General features: G+C 48.8%; 1 long non-coding RNA gene across 1 annotated transcript in view; it reads right to left on the minus strand.

Moving 5' to 3' along the window:
* Window positions 1–332: 332 nt before the first annotated feature.
* LOC144889664 (uncharacterized) overlaps window positions 333–22710 on the minus strand; it is a 306207-nt gene continuing 283829 nt past the window's right edge. The window contains exon 3 of the long non-coding RNA XR_013621984.1: window positions 333–427. This is a non-coding gene — a long non-coding RNA (uncharacterized LOC144889664). The remainder of the gene's footprint in view (window positions 428–22710) is intronic.

Genomic DNA, 22710 nt, shown 5'->3' on the forward strand with positions numbered 1-22710 from the left:
ATGCATTCACTCGCCTCTCTCGTCCATTTCATTAATCATTTTTGAACCATTGCATGGTATACTGCACCTTTACCATCAATCGTGACATGTAACAAGGCCTCAACTCAAGGCTTATACTTGAATAGTGACAAACTCCCCCCAAACAGTATATTTTAAACATTAAAACTTTTGTAATACATTTATGATAAACCACACCTGTAGAAAAGAAACGACCTCCAGATCCTGGAATGCTGCGTCTATTGTGGATTTTCCTTGACGTGGATCCTCCATCTGCTGCTCGAGTTTCTCCCTCTGCTTCCCAAGAAGAGAAAGCTTCTCCATTTTCCTCTTGTTGATTTCACTCCATCAGATCCACAGATTCATTCACAAATTGGCACACCAACCTCCGCTTCTCCTCCAAACTGTCCTCAGCATTTCTGCTGGAGTTCTGGGAGGAATCATTGTTTGATTTTTCAAAAATCAATAAGAAACTTTCAGAGAAAATGTAGAAATTAACAAAAGGTATAATGGATTATGGCTGATAGGATCAGATCACTGTACCAGGAGTGGGTTTTGAAGGTAAAATGAAGTGGGCACTCTTATCTGAAAATATTTCTTGAGTGCAGGAATCCAATAGGAAATTTCAACATCCAATAAGTCCGAATTAACATTTCAGGGTTGCAATTTATTTATTTTCAAAATTGATGCACATGGAGGATAAAAGTGAAACTAGAAAATATAATTCAAAGCAACTGTGTTGATGGATATGCCTCTGTCCATGTTAGATGTAAACCCGCTGTTACGTTTCATCTCAAAGGTTGAATAAACAAGACCGAAAATGTATCAGTGGCATCGCCGGGCTTATTTGATACTTTAGTTGAAGAGGATAGTATGACCTCGGTGGGGATACCAGTTGGCAAATAATGTAGGTATTATATATATTATATATATGCATTGAAACACTGCTTTGTTTATTTTATGTTTCGAGTTATAATGAACCAACCATACACCGCTTCAATCTAGAAACTTTGCAATGACGACAAAAGGATTGCAGTGTTACGATTATATTTACTATATTATTAGTATTAATGCTATTATTATTATTATTATTATTATTATTATTATTATTAAGAAAACAATACTGCTGTATAATAATAATCTTATGATAATTCACCAAATGTCCGTCCGTCCGTTCGAAGGTAACGCAAAAACGGCTGAACCGATCTCAACGAAATTTTGGGTGAGAAATCCTGGGACCCCTTGGAGTAAAATAGGCTATATTGTTTTTCCAATTTTTTTCCCAATTTTCCAGTTTTTTCAAACACGATAGAATAATATTTACCGATATGAACAGTGATGTGGCTTTTGTTGAAATTCTACGTACCAGGAGAGAGTAGATCGACTCCTGACGAACTCTTCCTATATAAACATGCGGTTCCAAAGTAACTTGGCAGCGTGTGAAAAGCGACTGAGAAACAGGTGAAGCGGCCGCTTCCGGGTTAGATTCGGCGCGCACTCTTCACACATAAACGTGCGACTGAGAAAGACGTGTAGCGGCCACTTCAGTTTTGCAGAATTCAATCTTTTTTCAAAATGGGTGCCATGCACCATTTAGATTTTGAAGATTTGTGTGTGATATCATTCAACAGATGTTTATATGAATCGTTTAAAATAAAAAAAAGCCTTCAATTTTTGATATTTTGCCTTTTCATTTGGGCTTCCCAATTGAAGCCCCGCCATTAGGGCGGGTCCCGTTGCTCGTAATAATAATGCAATAATAATACAAGCCAAAAGGCTAAATTACAGTCAATTTACAAATACTGCATTTTGATAACAATAATAACATCAGATGCAGCAAGGTGCACACAGTCCATGCTGGCATGGGAGGGAGGGTGCACCTCGCCGGCACCGACACCATCAGAGGATCGGTCATTGCATAACCAAGTAGGCCTCAGAGGCAGAACCCAGCACCGAACCGTACAATGCAGGGAGCTCAAGGTGTCTGGACAGTCATGAGGAATTCATATTGCAGCATTGGAACTCCAACGTTTGCTAAATTTAAATATGAATTAAAATAAACTAAAAACAAAACTGCAAAACGTTTCAATGATATGTTCGGCCTGAACGAAATTGGAGTCAAAATGTGTGAGGAGTTAGCCACGTACCGCCGTAATGACGTCAGACATAATCACTTCACCTTTTCATGTGACCAGATCCTCAGCTCTGATTGGTATACGTTTGAGGGGACGTACATACATACATACGGATGGGCAAACACTGTTCTATACAGCTTTGCTCTATGGGCTACGCCATAAAAATTAAAAGTCACAGAAGGGAGAGAGAGAAAGAGAAGAAGAGAGAGAAAGAGAAGAAGACAGAGAAGGAGAAGAGTAACAACATTTGATGTTTGTAACTCGACTCGTGGTCTGTAAAATGAGACTTTCACCTGTTGAACCCAAAAATACCATCAGTTTATCTTTTGAATTTCAATCCGGACTTGTGCCAAGTTAAAAAGGCCCATCCCGAACAAGATTATATAAATACGAGCAGAGGGAACCACACCTTGTGTGGAAGGAATTTAGAAGATACAAGATGATTTGTAATACGGGCTGACACCGGGTGGTGCTATACGATACACATTTACATCGAGAGAATTGGGGTCTTCCCCCCCACCCTGAAACCCCTAACCTGCAGGTTTGAAAATGTTTTCTTGCATCTACATTTGCCAAGAGGATTTGTATGCAATAGTATGGGGTTACTACCGGTTGGGCCGATTCTTTTGGTGGACAAACAGACAGAAAATACAACGATATATAGAGATGGAATATACATTTGTGATAAGGAGCACAGTTAATGTGATGGGAATTTTATTAAAATTTTGAAATCATCTCTTCTCTTTAACTCCAGAGCTGTACGAGAAAAAGTCCCAGGATGACATTAATCACTAAAACTGTTTCTCAGCTGTCTTGACTAGATGGCTGGAGAGGGTGCCGTGGGGGACTGACGGTTATTTCCCCATGCCCCATTCTGCAGATGGAATTTGAAAAATACGATATATTAAAATTATATGAAAGAGAGAAGTCGGATCAGCGACATTACCTCGTGTTCAACAGAAGCAAAACCCCCTTTTCAGCCTCTTACAGGGGACAGATCCAGATGAGGAGCACAATCCCATGAGACCTTACTGTCGCGTTCCCGGGTGAGCACCCCTGAGGACGGATAGCCGATTGTGCTTTTACTCCAAGGCATTCAATCTAATGGCGGTGTGAATACGCGCGGGGGATGAGTGCAGCGATGAGTAACAAGGCTCTTACCTTCATGGGTCCCACTGGACGTCTTTGAACCTGTGATAATCAACTCAAACCCAACACGGAATTATAAGGCAAAAATACTGGCTTTATTGAAAGAAATGTCGGTGACAAAAGAATGCACGGTAAAACTAAAATTCTAATTGAGGGACCCTCCATACGGACTCGTATACAGACAAGGGGAATGATAAAATAACAAGAGGAAAATGACCACAGTGTGGTCACCAGCTGCGACGTGTAGAATCATGAGGATATCCGTTGCAATAACGCGCGCATGTGCGTTGTGTATCATGTATGTGCATGCGCTGTTCAAAAAGGTACCCCAACATCAACAACAACAACAACAACACGGTCCTCTCATGGAGCTGCTCACCGCAGCTAAAAATAATTAATGTTTCTGCCAGCACTCAGCTCTGGTCTCCACGAGCACTTTGGGAGCTTGGTGGTCATTGAAGCTTGAAGGCACCCCATGGGAAGCACACAAGATGGCGGTGGCACCGCGCCCTTAGTAGCCACCGGTGCGAGGGAAGCAGACAGCACGACCTCCTTCGGCTCGCTCGGGGCCCCTTCCACCTCCGAAGAACAACACAGCTGCCAAAAACTCCTCCCTTTCACTTGCAAAGCTCCCAAAAGGCACCTAAAAAGCTTTCACCGATATCCTCACAGGCAACCACACAGGTAAAACGTGACCGCCTACGACCAAAGCCAGGACCAAGAGAGGGACAAATGTCTGGACCCCGTTCTTTCATTCTCAAGGTTGATGTCATCACGATGACATCTCTGCCTGCTCCCATCAGCGAGTCCCTCTCATCACTCGACAATACCAGACGAATCACTGCTCTTCAGGGTGTGGCCTCACGGACTTGCCTGCTCGATTTTGTGATGTGGCCGCTGACAGCGCCAGCGGTATTGTTTAATGTCCTGTTCCGGTTGGTTTTCATTTACTGTTCATATTAGGTGTAGCATATGTTTTTAGTGTGTCATAAGGAACATGGATGGACTGAAGAAAAAGATGAACAAGTGGAAGGAATGTATGGAGACAAAAGGTTAGAAGGTGAATATCGGAAAGACGAAGGTGATGGCAAGTGGTAAAGCATGTGGTGAGGTGGAAAGAACTGGGAAATGGCCATGTGCTGTGTGCAGGAAGGGTGTCAGAGTGAATTCCATTCAATGTACAATGTGCGCTGAGTGGGTTCATCAAAAATGTATTGGTTTGAGAGGGTCATTAACCAGTGTGGCAGCTACATTCAAGTGTAAGGTGTGCACAGAGGGAGCTGCAGATGGAGGAAATGTTGATTTGGATATTGGAGATGGCATGAAGCTGGAAGGTGTGAAAACATTTTGTTCCCTTGGATACATGCTGAATGGAGAAGGTGGATCAGACTCGGCAATGATTGCTAGAGTGAGATGTGCATGGAAGAAGTTTCGGGAACTGAGTGGCGTGCTGATGTTGAGGGGAGTGTCGTTGAAGCTGAAGGGAAAGGTGTATGCTGCATGTGTGAGAAGTGTTATGATTTATGGGAGCGAGACATAGGTAATGAACGTAGAGCAGCAACGAAGGATGGAAAGGGTGGAAATGCGAATGGTTCAACGGATGTGCGGAGTATCGTTGAGAGAGAGGAAGACAAATGATGAATTGCGAAAGATGATGGGAATAGATCCTGTGATTGATGCTGTGAAGAGGAACAGTTTGAGATGGTTTGGTCATGTGTTGAGGAAGGATGAAAGTGACTGGTTGAGAAGAGTGATGGAAATGAATGTAGAAGGAAGTAGAGGACGGGGAAGACCGAGAAAGACTTGGCTAAAGATGGTGGAAGAAGAAATGTGGGCAAGGGGGTTAACAAGGAGAGATGCAGAAAATAGGGCAAAATGGAGAAGATTGTCATGGGGACCGCAAGGCTAACCCCCGCTCTAGTAGGGAAAATGGCCTTTAAAATGCATGTTGTTGTGTGTTGTATAAGGAACAAGGGGAAAAGTACAGAGGCCATTTACATACAGGGAATTTACCATTAATCCCTAACTAATTAACATAACCACACCCCTCATCATGGGAACAAAGATAAACTCTCACACAACATACGGTCTAACGGCTCCCTACTTATGGTACATGGGGTTTCTTCTTCTTCATTGCGACATACGGAGCATGGTAATCCATACAATTCTACCTGGCCCTATGGTATTTCATTGCCCTGTGGTATGGCATTTATCGATAACCCTATGAACGTAACATTACTTTCCAGGGCCGACTTACTGGAACCTTTCCAGTGGATACATTTAATGCTCCGGATATGCGGTTTAACCACAGGACAGGCTTATCTGAGATTCTAGCAACAGGCCCTGATGTGTTGTACCAAATTTGGTCCATAATGGTTGAGGTAGTTGTGGAGATGTTTTCATGAAATTGATGGATTTGGGAGGGGCCCATGGCCCCTTTAACAGGTGAGATCTCCCATAAGAAGCACAACCTATGGTTAGGGCATGGTCCCGATGCCTCTTGGCAAGTCTGGTCGGGATCTGTCTCATGGTTTCTGAGAAGATGATTTTTAAATAAAATACCAATATTTAAGGCAGAACCTTTTTACCTCCTTTAAAGGGGCACTCAAACAGATGGTGAGCACAATGGGTGGGACCTTGCTGGCCTGATAAATCGTTGCACATTAGATCCATAATTGGTCGGGTAGTTTGTGAGGAGATATTTTAGTCAAATGTTGATGAACGTACATATATACACACGGACGGACGGCTGGGCACCTGGACACATTCTATGAGTTTATTTCACGGAAATAACCAAAATAGTATGGATATAATATATACAATAACTATTTTTTCACTGATTTACTCACCTTCAGTTCAGCATGAGCAATCTCCAAAGCAACAACGTCGTGGTCCCGATGTTGTTCACCTGTGCACGTGAAGCACATCAAGCTCCCATCATCCTTACAATAGAGTTGGATTGGCTTTCTGTGCTCAACGCATCTTATTTCCTCAATCTTCACTCCAGGATCCAGCAGTTTGTGCCCTTTCTGTTGATGAGGCTTCAGGTGTTTCTCACAGCAGAGGACCTCACAAGGTACACACCTCTTGGCTGCCTCTCTATTACAAACCTCACAGAAACTCTCACTGCCCCCCTGATTTCATTCCTTCCTTAACATTCACATCACCATGTTCTGCATCCTGAGCCTCAACCTCCAATCCAACCTTTCTCTTTCAACTTCATATTTTCTACCAAGTTGGCAACGATCACATTCTTCTTGAGCTTTGGTTTTTGTGGAAAAACCTCACGGCAATTTGGACAAACACAACCTGTGTCTTCTTCCCTGATTTCCCAGGATTTCTCTATACACACACGACAAAACGAGTGGCCACATGGCAAACCAACGGGCTCCTTGTAGAGTTCAAAGCACACTGGGCATGTGAGTTCATTCAAAATAACTCCAATATCAGAAGAAGAAGAAGAAGAAGAGGAAGAAGAAGAGGAAGAGGAAGAAGAAGAAGCCATTTCCTTGGGGTGAGAGAAGAGTGTGAAGCAGGGTTGAATTGAAACCTGCAAATGGAGATTGAAAATTAGAAATATTTAAATAATGGAAGAGCAAGTATACATATATCTATATATATAAAGCAGTAAAGTATGTTTGTTTGTCCTCTTATAACTCGAGAACTACTCATCGCAGAGCAAAACCAAAGGCATATTCGGAATCAGTACATCTCAGAGCAACTACAGCACACCTTAAATTTAAAAAAACCTCGCGTTTTAAAATTATGACGTCATCAGCGTATTTCGTAACGTTAATTTTTCAACTTTGACGACAATGACTTCCGACTTCCGACTTCCGAATGCGGGACCAATGCCATTTGACAGGGAATACAAAATAAATGCGACATTCAATTGACGACAATGCCTTCCGACTTGACTCCCTCCTCCTCCTCCTCCTCCTCCTCCTCCTCCTCCTCCCCCTCCCCTCTCCCCTCTCCCCTCTCCCCCTCCTCCCCCCTCCCCCTCCACTCCCCCTCCTCCCCCCCTCCTCCCCCTCCCCCCTCCTCCCCCCTCCCCCTCCACTCCCTCTCCCTCCCCCTCCCCCCTCCCCCCACCCCTCCCCCCCGCCCCCTCCACTCCCTCTCCCTCCCCCTCCCCCCTCCCCCCTCCCCTCCCCCCCGCCCCCTCCACTCCCCCCTCCCCTCCCCCTCGCCCTCCCCTCCCCCCTCCCCCCTCTTCCACCCCTCCCCCCTCTTCTCCCCTCCACACCCTCTCCTCCCACACCCCCCCCCGTTCCCCTCCCCTTCCCCCTCCCCTCCCTTCCCCCCGCCCGGCAATGCCGGGTACTTCTGCTCGTATATATATATATATATGTAAATAATTAATGTAGCATGCTGAAATTACAATGCTCTCATTCCAATATGGAATGTGTTGACAAATTTCTCCTGTCACCGCTAATCTTTCCCAGAGAGTCTTATTTATTGAACTGCATTATTTATTGCAAATCATTTGTCGGATGTAATCGATAACTTTGTATTTACTGTGATCCTGTGTTGTGTTGAGTTTGTTGAATCCATCATTTGATGGGATTTTCCTTGCGTATTCACATAAAGAACATTCCCCGAGTATTAACATTCGGAATAATCATTCAGGGTATTAAATGAAATGACAAACTGGATAAGAAGATCATCAGAAGGTGCACTCGATCATCACAAACAGGTAACACAACAGAGTGCCAGGTGTCTCATGACAATGTACTGGTGTCGACAAACACATAAACAGAGATTATAATGAGATTTCATGAGTGAAACATCTGATCCATCACTCAATGGTAGTTTTCGTAAAACGAAGTTCGAAAGGTTCACCTGGTACCATCACTTCCGGTTCCAGTCTCTGAGCTGTGGATGTGCGATTTTCACCTCGACCAACTTCCTCAAAGATAAGTCTTTACCTGTCGTTTTTGTTGTTTGTTTTGGTGTATAACTAGTATAACTAGTATAACGAGTATAACTAGTCCCACTCCTCCCTCCGGGTCTGCAAAACAGGTGTTCACCACCATCTCTTATCTTCCCCCAACCGAAACCTTGATCTTTTCTACCCCCGTTAACCTACCTCAAATCCACCTCCTTTAAATTCCGTGTTTTTTTACCCTAAAATCCCTTGTAGTGTCCATCTTGTTTATCCCATGTACGTTTACCGGATTCAAACCTTTAACCTATTCAAACGTTTACCGGATTCAAACCTTTAACCGATTCAAACGTTTACCGGATTCGAACCATTAAACGATTCAAACGTTTACCGGATTCGAACCATTACCCAATTCAACCGTTTACCGGATTTGAACCATTGACCGATTCAAACGTTTACCGGATTCGAACCTTTAACCGATTCAAACGTTTACCGGATTCGAACCATTACCCAATTCAACCGTTTACCGGATTTGAACCATTGACCAATTCAAACGTTTACCGGATTCGAACCATTACCCAATTCAACCGTTTACCGGATATCAACCATTGACCGATTCAAACGTTTACGGGATTCGAATCTTTAACCGATTCAAACGTTTACCGATTTGAACCTTTACCCGATTCATATGTTTACCGGATTCGAACCTTTACCCGATTCAAACGTTTACCGGATTCGAACCTTTACCCGATTCATACGTTTACCGGATTCGAACCTTTACCCGATTCAAACGTTTACCGGATTCGAACCTTTAGCTTATTCAAAGGTTTACCGAAATCGAACCTTTAACAGATTCAAACATTTACGGATTCGAACCTTTAACCGGTTCAAACGTGTACGGGATTCTAACCTTTAACAGATTGAAACGTTTACGGGATTCGAACCTTTAACCAATTCAAACGTTTACCGGATTCGAACCTTTAACTGATTCAAACGTTTACCGGATTCGAACCTTTAACCGATTCAAACGTTTACGGGATTCTAACCTTTAACAGAGACATACTGACAGGAGAGATATGCGCATACCAGAAGTTTGGTATGATTTCACAAAAGTTTGAGAAAGTAGTTCAGTGACAACACAGGACAACACAACACAGGACAGACGCTGCACAGATATATATATATATATATATATATATATATATATATATATATATATATATATATATATATATATATATATATATATATATATATATATATTGTTACGGGTCGCGGACAAGATGTTATATTGACCGAGCGGTGGTGTATTACCGCGACCGTTACAGGATCCCCAATTGGCCCGACTCCCCCCAACGTTGACCAGATCGCACCACAGATATTCAATCGGGAAACCTCTAAAGCGACCGAAAGAGAAGGAAGAGAGAAGAAGACAAGAAGACGTACAGAAGAGTAATGGGATTTATTATTTACACATATAAGTAGGAAGCAAGCAGTCACGTTTATTTACAGGGACATGAGACGCAGGTGACACAGTGCAATCTTTAGCTTATACAGACTTATTGTTACTACCCAGGACAGCACGAACAAAACAAACTCACGTACGCAAATGGATGGAAATTGCAGGCAGGAATGACAGGAGGTGGGTGGCTGGAGGAAGGCCGGAGCTGGCTGGAGTTTGATCCTGCACGGGACGTCGGGCTGGACCTCGACGGCCGCCGATGCCACCGATCCTGTCGTGTCCACGGGGTAGCGGGTCGGAGCTGCTTGGTGGAGCCAAGCCAACGCTGCTGGTGGGGGGTCTGGCGTGACGGGTTCTCTCGCGTGATGGGTTCTCTCCTCTCTCTTTTTTGTTTGTCCAACCACTCTTTCTCCAATGCAACGACTCAACGCAACCACTGACCACCCCTGACGACCAACTCAGCTCTTGTCATGGACCTCTCCACGCGCTCTTGCTCTGACGACCCAGCTCCTTTCCCTGTACTCGTCTCTCCTCTGTAAAAGCTCATCTCTGGTGAGGGCGTCTCTCATGGGTTATATATAGCCCCACCCTTGAACCTTTGCGAACCTCCCCGGTCGCTCTTCCTCCGCCCTCTCAGACCAAACCCCTCGTGCTCGGTTGGTTGTTCGGGGCTGGCTCACTCCTCCCCTCTATGACGAGGTGGAGACACGCCTTTCTTCCCCAACCCTGCCTCGTGGTCAATGGCGGATGAAGGGAAAACCGCCCAACATGCAGTTGGCAATGCGAATTGCAATTGACGAAAAGGGGGGAATGGAGGTTTTGGGAATGGGAATGAAGGGAATCTATCTCTTTCACTTGGTGCAATGGAGTACTTCTATTAATGGGAGACACAGCCCTACCCTAAAACACAGAATAAGATATAACTATTGAACAGGGGTATTCTATGATTGGCTGTGGTGTGGATGCTTTATGGACTAATTATGGGATGCCCTTTGACTTTTACACAGCTCCGGAGGCAGGAGGCGCAGAATAAACAATAATAATAATAATAAAGCACACAATCAAAAAAATATACAGTCCTCATATCCGCAACACTGCACCCTCCTCCTCTTAGGCACGTCCCGGGCCTACAACTTTTATTTAGTGTGACACATAGGTGTAGTTCCCTCTACTTTTAACCTGACCCTGAGTGCGACAGTTTTAAAACATAAATAAATGTGTCCCGCTGCTCCATTACACCCTGCCTAACAGACTTACGCCCACAGTTAACCGAATTGCGGAATTGTCTTCAAACTATACACTGATGGTGGGGAGCATTATTTACAATGACGCTATTTTTATTTACAAAACTAACCCAGGACCTGTAATTGTTCTTTCTGGGGGGGGGGGGGGGGGGGGAGACAGTCTGCTCTGCATCAATGCACCATTAAAGCACCCAAAAACGCACCAATACACACCCAAGCACCAATCGGTGCAGTCATCACTGTTCATCAATGTTCAACAATAAAAAAAATAAATCAACAACGCCTAACCCTGCAGGTGATCTCTTGCTCTTCGGCTCCCTCTGCTGGTTATTATTATTGTCTTCCTGTTGTTGTCTCTCTTTCATTTTCTTACTGGCGGCCTATTTGCAATAAAGCTTGCCCAAACGTGTCCATTTTATTTATTTTATTTATGGCCCACAGGGCCGACTACGTGTGGTTCACCTGTGGGGCATCAGTGCCCTGTGGCCAAGGTCCGCCAGCAAGATTTCGGGCCCTCATGGCCGGTTCCAGCAGAGGGGCCATGCCCCAACCCATGGGGTCCATAAGTGGTGCTCGGCCACAGACATGTGGTCCATAATGTGGTGCATCGATGCAGACAGCTGGTTCTGAGAGTGCCGGGCGCACAATGGCCGACTCACGCACGCTCCCCTCGGTGCCCAATGGCGCACAGGTCATGTGGGAGACAAAAGAGACAATTGAGCGAGGGGTAAGGTCACAAGGGTACACATCAATAAGGCAATGCAAGGCGAAATGCGTACGGAGGGCGAAGTGAGAAAGCTCGTCCCTACCGTACGTCACCCCCCTGTCACCTACACTACCCTTGCCCTTACCCCATATTTACAAAATCTACCCATTTACAAATTCGTCACTACTGTCACGTCTTCCCCATATTTCTCCTATACCAAATTCGTCTCCACAATCCCTCTACTTCAAAATTTGCCATCACCAAATTCATCATCAATCCTCATAAGGAGGAAGAGATGGAACATCAAAGCACAATGTCACACCCACGTCATGATGCGTCTCACAATCCAATCATTTGCATCATAAAAAATAATCAAAACATGGCATGGTGTGGAGTACCTGTCACCTCAGGTGAGTGGATGCAGATGGTGTGAGGAGATCCTTCATCCTAACTATCCTCTAAATGATTTTAACACACTTTACACTACCCGGGGTCTCTCCCTGCCAATCCATTGGCCAACTTACACTATGGGTTCTAAAAACCAATTCCCATTGATCAAACTGTGGTGCTTCTCAATTTGGGGTCTCACTCCCCCGATTCATCTCCCGGTGCCCTCGCACAATTTCTGGGCTGCGACGTGTAGCTCTCCCAGCAGGTCTACCCACCTGCACACCTCCACCACTGCAGTTGCCACCCGAGCTTACCTAGCTCCTCACCCTAACCTAACTAACTGGGGAAGACCCCTCCTGGCTCTGTCACCCCACTCGGTGCCCTCTGGCACTGGGCTACCCGGGTCCGTCCTCCGGATCCTCGGGCCCCATCCACAACAACTACTACCGGCTCCCAGAGCCCACCTGCGGCCTCACCTGGCCGACATCCTCACAGTGGTGGAGTGCCCAAACCAACTACACACACTAACAGGCTACACGCCCAGCCATTTCCACCACACTAATGCACCCATCCAAACATCATTCTTCCAACCACACCACAGATTTTTTTTTTTTTTTTTTGTATAAAAGATCGAGGCTCGTGAAAGAGCGAACATTTATCACACAGAAAGACAAACCGACAAACCGACACATAACCGACAAACCGACACATAGAACAAATAACATCGGGAGCGGTAGACAAGATGGGGAGAGAGGGGGAAGGACACAAACACAACACAACACAACACAACACAACACAACATTTTAGAGCAGGAACCGAGAGACATGGAGACATCGAGAGATCTGTGGGAGGGAGAGGGCTTTGGGGGGGAGGCATGGGAAAGGGGGTGGGAGAGGCATAAAACATATGGACACTGCCAGGACTACCAGGAAAGAAGTTGGAATTACAAACAAGGTGGATCTGGGGTGAATTAGCGGGGGTAGAAAAGATCAAGGTTTTGGATGGGGGAAGATAAGAGATGGTGGTGAACAGCTGTTTTAAAGACCTGGAGGGAGGAGTGGGATTGAAGGGAGTGTGGGAGTTTGTTCCAGAGGCGGGAGAAAAGAGGAATGAAGGAGTGAAGGTGAGCAGCGAGCCGAGATTTTGGCAGTTTAACCATCAGAGGCTTGCTGGCAGATCTTGTGCGACCTGTAGGAATATTTGGGGGACAGAGCACAGAGAGAGCTGGGGGAGCAAGGCCGGAGAGGAGTCGGTAGAAGACGGAAAGACCACCAACCTGCCTGCGGTGAGTGAGTGAGAGGCCCTTGGAGTTAGCTTCATCACGGGAGATTCCAATGATTCTGAATGCTTTGCTTTCAACAGCGTGAAGACGAGATAGGTGTGAGGCAGGAGCACCAGCCCAGAGGGGAGAGCAGTATTCCATTGAGCTGCGGATGAAAGCCTTGTACGTGGTGAGGAGCTCAGGTGTGCCAAGGAAGGATGCCAATATCCAACCACAATTTACCTGTACCCTCTACCTAACACTTACACTACCCGCCCCGGGTATCCGTGATGGGGGTCCACTCTTCCCCCATTCACACCTTTGCACCATCCACTCCACTCCATAGTTTCCACCATACTCACTCCACGACCATCCATCCCAATATGCCATATATCCCATACCATTTATTCCACACAACCATTCTCCATACCTGTTGTTGCACACCTGTGCACTCACACGTGGTGCCACCTGCACCCTCCTTTCTTCCTGGACCATTTGGTCAACACAACACGCAATCACCACTACTCCCTCATACACTGCTCCATACACCTGTTCAGTTGCACACCTGTGCAATCACACCTGTTCAATCACACCTGTTCAATCCTCAAACACACGGCATCATCTCAGCTAACTACTCCCCTCTGAAACTTGCGCTTCCCAGTCGCCCCTATAAACAATTGCGCTCCCACGTCATTATCATCCACACTAATCTACCTGCGTCCCCACTACAGGTATCCTTGTCACTAACTAACCTTAACGTTACCTAATGTCATCTTCTAGGGCCCTACACACAATATCCTAACCCACCCGGGCTAGTTTTCACTGCCATCAACCCCATAAGCTAGTGCTCCTTTGCCCCCGGCTGTGAGGGATGGTGGATTTGCCATCCCACCACATCGGGGAGTGTTCCCACTATCATCCCCCCCAGTCCTCTGACGCTACGAGCCCCCGTCGCAAGAGGTACTGGGTCCTGCCTCGGCATCTAGAGCCGAGGCGATCCATGAGGGCGCCTGCTCGCCGGCATAAGGTCTTATCCGGTCGGCATGGACGATCCGAGGGGGGGCCCGTGGCCCCATTTTGATTTTAATGACCACGTCACAGATTTGCGACAGGACGACTCCCGGGCCTTGCCAGGGGGAGGTGAGTTTTGGGCACCTGCCCTTCCGCCTCCGGGGATTAAAGAACCAAATCTTCATCCCCGGAGCGTATTGACTCCCCTGGCTCCGGTCGTCGTACCTACGCTTCATCTTGGCCCCCGCCAGATGGAGCTGGCGGCGGGCGAAGGCATGGACCCGCTCCATGCCTTCCTCCAGGTGACGTGCGTAACCCTCCCTCGGCGGTGTATCCGTGGTGTCTGGCACGGGACCGCATAGCAAGTCGGCGGGAGCCCGTAACTCCCGCCCATACATAAGCAATGCTGGACTGCATGCGGTGGCCCCGTGCTGGCTAGTTCGGTAGGCCATCAACAGGTACGGGAGATGTTCGTCCCAGTCATCCTGACGGGTGGTGGTGAACAATGCCAGTTGTTGGATCAATGTTCGATTGAACCTTTCCACCATCCCGTCAGATTGTAGCCGCAAGGGCGTGGTCCTGGTTTTCCGAATTGACAGGAGTCTGCACACATATTTTAGCAATTGACTTTCAAAATTTCGACCCTGATCGGTGTGCAGCTCCTGTGGAATCCCGTGCCGACATACAAATCCTTCTACGAAGGCCTGTGCTACCACCCCTGCTTCTTGGTTGGGGAGGGCATAGGCCTCCGGCCACTTGGTGAAATAGTCCATTACAACGAGGATATACTTATTACCTTGGCGGGTGCGGGGCAGCGGTCCTAGAATATCCATAGCCACCCGCTCAAGGGGGGCCCCCACCTGATGTAATTGGAGGGGGCCCTCATCCTCCGTGCTGGTCCCTTTTTGGCAGAACAGGCGTCGCATCTCCGACACCAGTCCTGTATGTCGCGCCCCATATTCACCCAATAGAACCTCCGGCGGACCCGAGATATTGTCTTTGTCCTGCCCAAATGGCCACCGGAGCGGGTACCATGCACCTGTGGCAATATGACGTTCTTGAATTTGTCAGGGACTATCACCAGCCAGGAAGTTCTATCAGAGGGAACCTCCACCCACTTGCGATACAAGATGTTGCCTTTCAATTCCAGGGTCTGCCATTGAGCCCAATACGCCTTTGTTTGCGCCCCGAGGGGGGTGACCTCTTCCCCCTTTGGTCTTTGCCCCAATTTGACCCATTGGAACACCGGCCCCAGAACAGGATCCTCCTGCTGGGCCGTGCTCCAAGCCAACTCTCCAAATTCCTCGTCGCGGTTAGTGGCAAAATTGGCCCTCTCACCCGGGTTGCCCGGACGACAAGAATCGGGGCGGAATCGCCCAATTGCTCCCTCTCCTAGTGTCTCGCACAAAATTTACAGTTTTCCCCCAGACAAGGACGCCGAGAGAGTGCGTCCGCATTACCATGGGCCTTCCCGGCCCTATGGGCCACATCAAAATCGTACTGCTGCAACTTTTCCAACCACCTTGCAATTTGGCCTTCCGGTTCCTTGAACCGAAGGAGCCATTGCAAGGAGGAACGGTCAGTTCTAACCAAAAATTTCCGCCCGTACAGGTACGGGTGGAAATGGTTCATGGCAGCCAGCATAGCCAATAACTCTTTGCGAGTGACACAATAATTTCGCTCAGGCCTACTTAAGGCCCGACTATAGTAACCAATCACTCTCTCCACGCCCTCCTGTGTCTGAGACAAAACTGCGCCCAATCCTTCCTGGCTCGCATCCGTGTCCAGGGTAAATGTCCCGTCACTAGTGGGGTAAGCTAGAAGGGGTGCGGATGTTAGACACCCCTTCAATTTTTGGAAGGCCTCGTGGCACTCCCGTGTCCAATTAAATCGCGTCCCCTTCTCCGTAAGCCGGTGGAGGGGACGGGCCAACTCCGCAAATTTCGCCACAAAGCGCCGGTAGTAGGAGCAGAGTCCCAAAAATCCCCGCACCTCCTTGATGGTACGTGGTGCGGGCCACTCCTCTACCGCTTTAATTTTGTCTGGGTCCGTTTTTACCCCCTCGCGGCCGATCACGTGACCTAGATAGGCCACCTCTCTTGCAAACAAAGTGCACTTACTCGGGTTCAGCTTCAACCCTGCCTGTCTGAGGCACCCGAACACCTGGTCCAAATTAGCTACTGCCTGGGGGAACGTTTTGGCATGTACTAGGACGTCATCCAGGTATACCAGGCATGATTGCCATGGCATGCCGCCTAGTACATGTTCCATCAATCTTTCAAAGGTGGCGGGGGCGTTACACAAACCAAACGGCATCACAGTAAACTGATACAGTCCCTTACCTGTGGAAAATGCCGTTTTCTCCTTCCCTGCCCTATCCATCTCCACCTGCCAATACCCACTCTTGAGGTCCAAAGTTGAGAACCAATTTGAGCCCGCAACGGCATCGAGGGTGTCATCAATCCTTGGCAGGGGATATGAGTCCTTGAGTGTCACGTTGTTTAGCTGGCGATAGTCCACGCAGAACCGCGTGGTCCCATCCTTCTTTTTGACCAGCACAACAGGTGACATCCAAGGACTTCCCGAGGGCTCGATCACACCTGCGTCGAGCATTTTTTCAACCTGCTCGTCAGCTTCCGCCCTCTTGCTCCAAGGGAGCCGTCGGGTGGCCTGACGAATAGGCCGGGCCTCACCGGTGTGGATCTGATGTTTCACCAGGCCCGTATGTCCAATATCCTCGGTGGACAAGGAGAAGAGGTCCAAATGGGACCCAACCAGTTTGTGTAAGGCCTCCCTCTGGGTACCTCCCAACTCTACACTACTACGATTTACCATCTCGCAAATGGGATCGGGCCAAATCCTAGAACTTATTGAAGGCTCCCCCTGGGGCCGGCTCGGCTGGACGTTCTCGCCCCTCACTGACGCGACTTCTCTAACTGGGGTGCAGCCAGCTGCCTTCGTGCCCCTCACTATAGTGCCTGGTTCTGTGCTAATATTAATTACTCGGACGGCCACCACCGGCCCGTCCGTTTTTACAAGGGTACGGCCCACGATTAAACCAGGTATGGATAGCGCTGCCACCGGTTCGACCAGGCCGCAGGATTCCTGCCATGTCGGGCGAGCTGACCATCGGGCCGGCACTATGGCCTCGGCCCCCGGAGGGATGGTCACGGCCTCAGGAGCCTCCAGCTCCACCCTCTCGGCCGTGCTCACCCCCTCCAATGGTAGCTCTTCCACTCCCCATCGCAGGATCCCCCGACTCAAGTCGATTTTACAACCGCTGGCAGTCAACAAATCCAACCCTATTAAGCATGGGTCGCACACCTCCGCCACCCAAACCTCTATCTCTTGCTTTACCGATCCCAACTTGAGGGTCACAAAACCACGCCCTATGATCGGGGCTGTTGCCCCGGTAGCCAACTGCAAACTATGATTTTCCAGACGCTGGATTTTACCCCAGCCGTCTGCACTCGAATTAAGGACCACGGGGCTGATGATCGTGGCGCTGGCTCCCGTGTCCACCACGGCGTCTGCCCCCACGCCGGCAATTTTGCACCGAATTGTCAAACTACCCGTCCCAATTCGGCCACAATGAATGACCTGTCGCGTCAACGAGGGCTTCTCCCCATTCCCTACTGCCGAACACCGCCCTGCATGCCCGGCACGTTCTAGTTTCCCGGGCCCTGGCGGGGGGGTGTCTGAGGTCGGCTAGGCCGATCTATATGGGGCGGAGTTGAGGGCATCGGTTGGCGGGAAACGTCCCGGCACGGAGCTCGACACTCCCATGCACGGTGACCCATCCGAGCACAATTATAGCACCTCACCTGGTAAGGTGCTTGCCTCCGTTATTCCAAATTCCCCCCCCCCCCTGTATGTCCGAATTGGGGTACTCTGTCAGGGACTACCGGGTGCCACCTCTGGGGCCGCCTGCCATGGTCCAGGTCCCGCCAGGCGCCGATCCACTAACCTCCGGACCATGCTCTCCAGGTCAGGGCCCCCCATCACGGGCCCCATCTGACGCACCGCCACTGCGTGGCGCTCGCCTCCCCGGGCCAGGGGCCTCGCTGCTTCCCAACGGGCTGCAGCGTCGGCCGCCCGACTCATGGTTTGCGGGCGCCACATGGCGAGCTGTTGCCGGAGCTCCAGATCCGGAAGGGCCTGAATAAAGTGATCCAGAGCCAGGCTTTCCTGGGAACTCGCTGCCATGTCCGCATGTGCAATCCCGACCGCGCGGCGAATATCGTGAGCAAGTTCCCCGATGGTCTCCTGGGGCTTGCGTTTTCGCTGCGCAAGTTGGGCTTTAACAAGCTCGCTTTGCTGTTCAATGCCGAACTGATTAATTAATGCCGCACGGAGGGCTGACAGGGTGAGAGCACCCGGTGGTAAAGCCGTCAGCACCTCTGCCGCCGCACCGCGCAGTGCCCCCACCAGGTGTACTCCACCTTCGTCCGGATTCCAACCGTTGCCTTTACACACGTACTCAAACTGCGCCAGGTACGCCCTCAAATCACTCTTGCCGTCATACGGCGCGAGTGGGACCTTGTGGGCGCCCGAGGGTTGGACCCCGTGCGTCACTCCTTGCGGGATCAACGCGGGACCAGCCCGTTTGGGCTCCCACAGTACGCTATTCCCGGGGGGCTCCCGCGCGTCCCCCGTCCCTCCAAACACTACCCCTCCTGGTGTAGATGCCTGGGTCGCCCCTCCGCAACCCGCTACCCACGCCATACCCCCACATCCTTGCTCACCAGCACCCCCCTCACTCCCCATAGCCAAACCTCCTTGCACACCTCCCCTGTGCATCCACTCCGGACCAGTCATACATCTTACCATTGGTCCCTCACGAACACCCGGGTCTACACCACCCCCCAAGCCGACTGAATCTCCCCTCACATCATATACATTGCCACTCACCTCCATACCTCGTCGTCGCACCTCCTCTGCCACCTGCAAACTTTTTATTTGGTTAGTGAGCACCTCATCATGATTTGAACACAGGCCTTGTACATATTCCATGACTTCCTCCTTTATCTCCCTCTTAGTTTCCCTCCGTCTCTTCTTAATTTCACTCACCCCCTCTTCCACCTCTTCTAATTTTTCCTTTACCTCCTTCATCTCCCGGTGCGCCCCCTCTATCTCTTCCTCTAACGCCACCTTAACCGTTTCTATGTGCGTCCTCACCTCTCGCTCCTTCGTCTCCATTACTTCTGTCACCTCCTCCAACTTCTTCGTCAACCCCTCATGTACCATCTGACATTCCTTTTGTGTTGCTATTAATTCGTTTTTAATGTCCTTTTGTGTTGCTTTTAAACCCCCAATGATTGCAGTGTTCTTTTCCACTTGGTCCGCTAGATCCCTTTGTCCGACTGTCAGCTGTTCTACTCCCTTCGTCAGACCCTCTATTCCCCCCTGTAACCTAGCCATATTATTCCTCACCTCTTTCTCCATATGCTTCTCACCTCGCTTTACCTCTCGCGTAGCCCTGAATCCTCCTCACCTACGCCTCGTCGTATCCCCTCTTTCATCTCCTCCATCTCTTTTGTAGATGCCACCCTCATCTGTCCCAATTCATCCCTCTGAGCATCCAGTTTACTTTCTAACCCGATTTGCACCTCCTCTATCTGGTTCCCCATTCGTTTGATTTCCCTGGCAGATTGTTCCCCTATTTCCCGCAATTTGTCCTCCATCCTATTTTCTAACCCCATTAACCCATTTTTCACCCCATCTATCTGATTCTCCTGGGCAGCCATTCTATTTTCCACCCCCGTTAACCCATTCTTTACCTCTTTTATCCCGTTGTCTAACCCCTCACCAGTACCCCTCGCTTCGTCCCTCATTACCCCCAATTGCTCATTCTGAGCCTCCATCCGGTTCCCCATTTGTCCCATACTGCTTTTCAAACCTCTAATTTGGTCTCCCAATTGCTCACTATTCTTTTCCATAAGGGCCTTCATTTGCATCATAAAAAGGTTCAAATCCACCGGTGGCGCTGCTACGGTTGCGGGCGCGGTCGCCGTGGCCATGTGTGAGGCGCCATTTTCCACGCCCGTAACCTCGTGCGTGAGAGCGCCATTTTGTGCGCCTGATACCCCCTCAACCACATTGCCAATGTTCTCCTCCTCTCTTTCCTCCACATACATTTCCCCGAGGTCCTGGGTTACCCCTAACCCGTCTATCTCCCCCACCGACATCCGATCGCCTTGATTGTCCATGGCGCGATCTCAAATTTCGGGTTTTATAAAACAAAATTTCGGCAGCTCTTAATTTTGACCAAAAATTTTTTTTTTCTACACGTTTTAAAAATTTGGTTCGGGCCTCGAATCCCACTCCCAACACCAATTGTTACGGGTCACGGACAAGATGTTATATTGACCGAGCGGTGGTGTATTACCGTGACCGTTACAGGATCCCCAATTGGCCCGACTCCCCCCAACGTTGACCAGATCGCACCACAGATATTCAATCGGGAAACCTCTAAAGCGACCGAAAGAGAAGGAAGAGAGAAGAAGACAAGAAGACGTACAGAAGAGTAATGGGATTTATTATTTACACATATAAGTAGGAAGCAAGCAGTCACGTTTATTTACAGGGACATGAGACGCAGGTGACACAGTGCAATCTTTAGCTTATACAGACTTATTGTTACTACCCAGGACAGCACGAACAAAACAAACTCACGTACGCAAATGGATGGAAATTGCAGGCAGGAATGACAGGAGGTGGGTTGCTGGAGGAAGGCCCGGAGCTGGCTGGAGTTTGATCCCGCACGGACGTCGGGCTGGACTTCGACGGCCGCCGATGCCACCGATCCTGTCGTGTCCGCGGGGTAGCGGGTCGGAGCTGCTTGGTGGAGCCAAGCCAACGCTGCTGGTGGGGGGTCTGGCGTGACGGGTTCTCTCGCGTGACGGGTTCTCTCCTCTCTCTTTTTTGTTTGTCCAACCACTCTTTCTCCAACGCAACGTCTCAACGCAACCACTGACCACCCCTGAAGACCAACTCAGCTCTTGTCATGGACCTCTCCACGTGCTCTTGCTCTGACGACCCAGCTCCTTTCCCTGTACTCGTCTCTCCTCTGTAAAAGCTCATCTCTGGTGAGGGCGTCTCTCATGGGTTATATATAGCCCCACCCTTGAACCTTTGCGAACCTCCCCGATCGCTCTTCCTCCGCCCTCTCAGACCAAACCCCTCGTGCTCGGTTGGTTGTTCGGGGCTGGCTCACTCCTCCCCTCTATGACAAGGTGGAGACACGCCTTTCTTCCCCAACCCTGCCTCGTGGTCAATGGCGGATGAAGAGAAAACCGCCCAACATGCAGTTGGCAATGCGAATTGCAATTGATGAAAAGGGGGGAATGGAGGTTTTGGGAATGGGAATGAAGGGAATCTATCTCTTTCACTTGGTGCAATGGAGTACTTCTATTAATGTGAGACACAGCCTTACCCTAAAACACAGAATAAGATATAACTATTGAACAGGGGTATTCTATGATTGGCTGTGGTGTGGATGCTTTATGGACTAATTATGGGATGCCCTTTGACCTTTACACAGCTCCGGAGGCAGGAGGCACAGAATAAACAATAATAATAATAATAAAGCACACAATCAAAAAAAATATACAGTCCTCATATCCGCAACAATATATATATACATATATATATATATATATATATATATATATATATATATATATATATATATATATATATATATATATATATATTGTTATGGATACGGAGTACGGCTCTTCCCCCTTAGCAAGGGGTGGTTAAGTCCCTTGTCTTGTTAAGCTGACCGTCTCCGCTCCTGGTACTTGTAACGCTATCCCGCGGGATGGAACGGATCAGGGTTATGGGTCAAGGGTTTATCCCGAATACCTTTATCTGTCCCTCCGCAGACTAGGGAGACAAATACCGCTCGAACCCTGGTTTGGATGGTCTAGTTGCCAAGCGTTTTTTAGCAACCCGAAGTTCGAGTTATTAGCCTTCACTAAACCCGATCCTGAACGTTGGCCAAATCGCGCCACGTACACTCAATATTGAAACCACTAAAGCGACCGAACGAGAATGAAGAAGAAAGAAGGAGAAGAACGGAGGAATAACAGGATTTATTATTTACACACAACTAAGCAAAAAGAGCAGTCAAGGTTATATACAGGGAAATGGAAAAAGCAGGAAACACAGTGCAATATTTAGCTTAACTGTACAAGCTTAATTAATACCCCAGGACAACATGAAAGACAGACGAACGATCACACTTACATGGGGAATGCAGGCAGGAATGACTGGTGGGAGGTGGATGGCTTGGAGGGAGAGGTCGGTTCAGCGGGGACCGGAGCACGGTTGGGCCGGCCGCCGTTCCTTCGCGGTCACTTCGGCACCGTCTTCAGGAGCCCAGGCTGGTCATGGCAGCTGCCGCGGTTCCAGAGCTGCGCTGGTTCACACTGCTCCTGCGCACCGCTGCGTCACGCTCTCC

The sequence above is a fragment of the Myxine glutinosa genome, chromosome 1, assembly GCF_964187855.1.
Source record: "Myxine glutinosa chromosome 1, kmMyxGlut1.1, whole genome shotgun sequence".
Taxonomy (NCBI): domain Eukaryota; kingdom Metazoa; phylum Chordata; class Myxini; order Myxiniformes; family Myxinidae; genus Myxine; species Myxine glutinosa.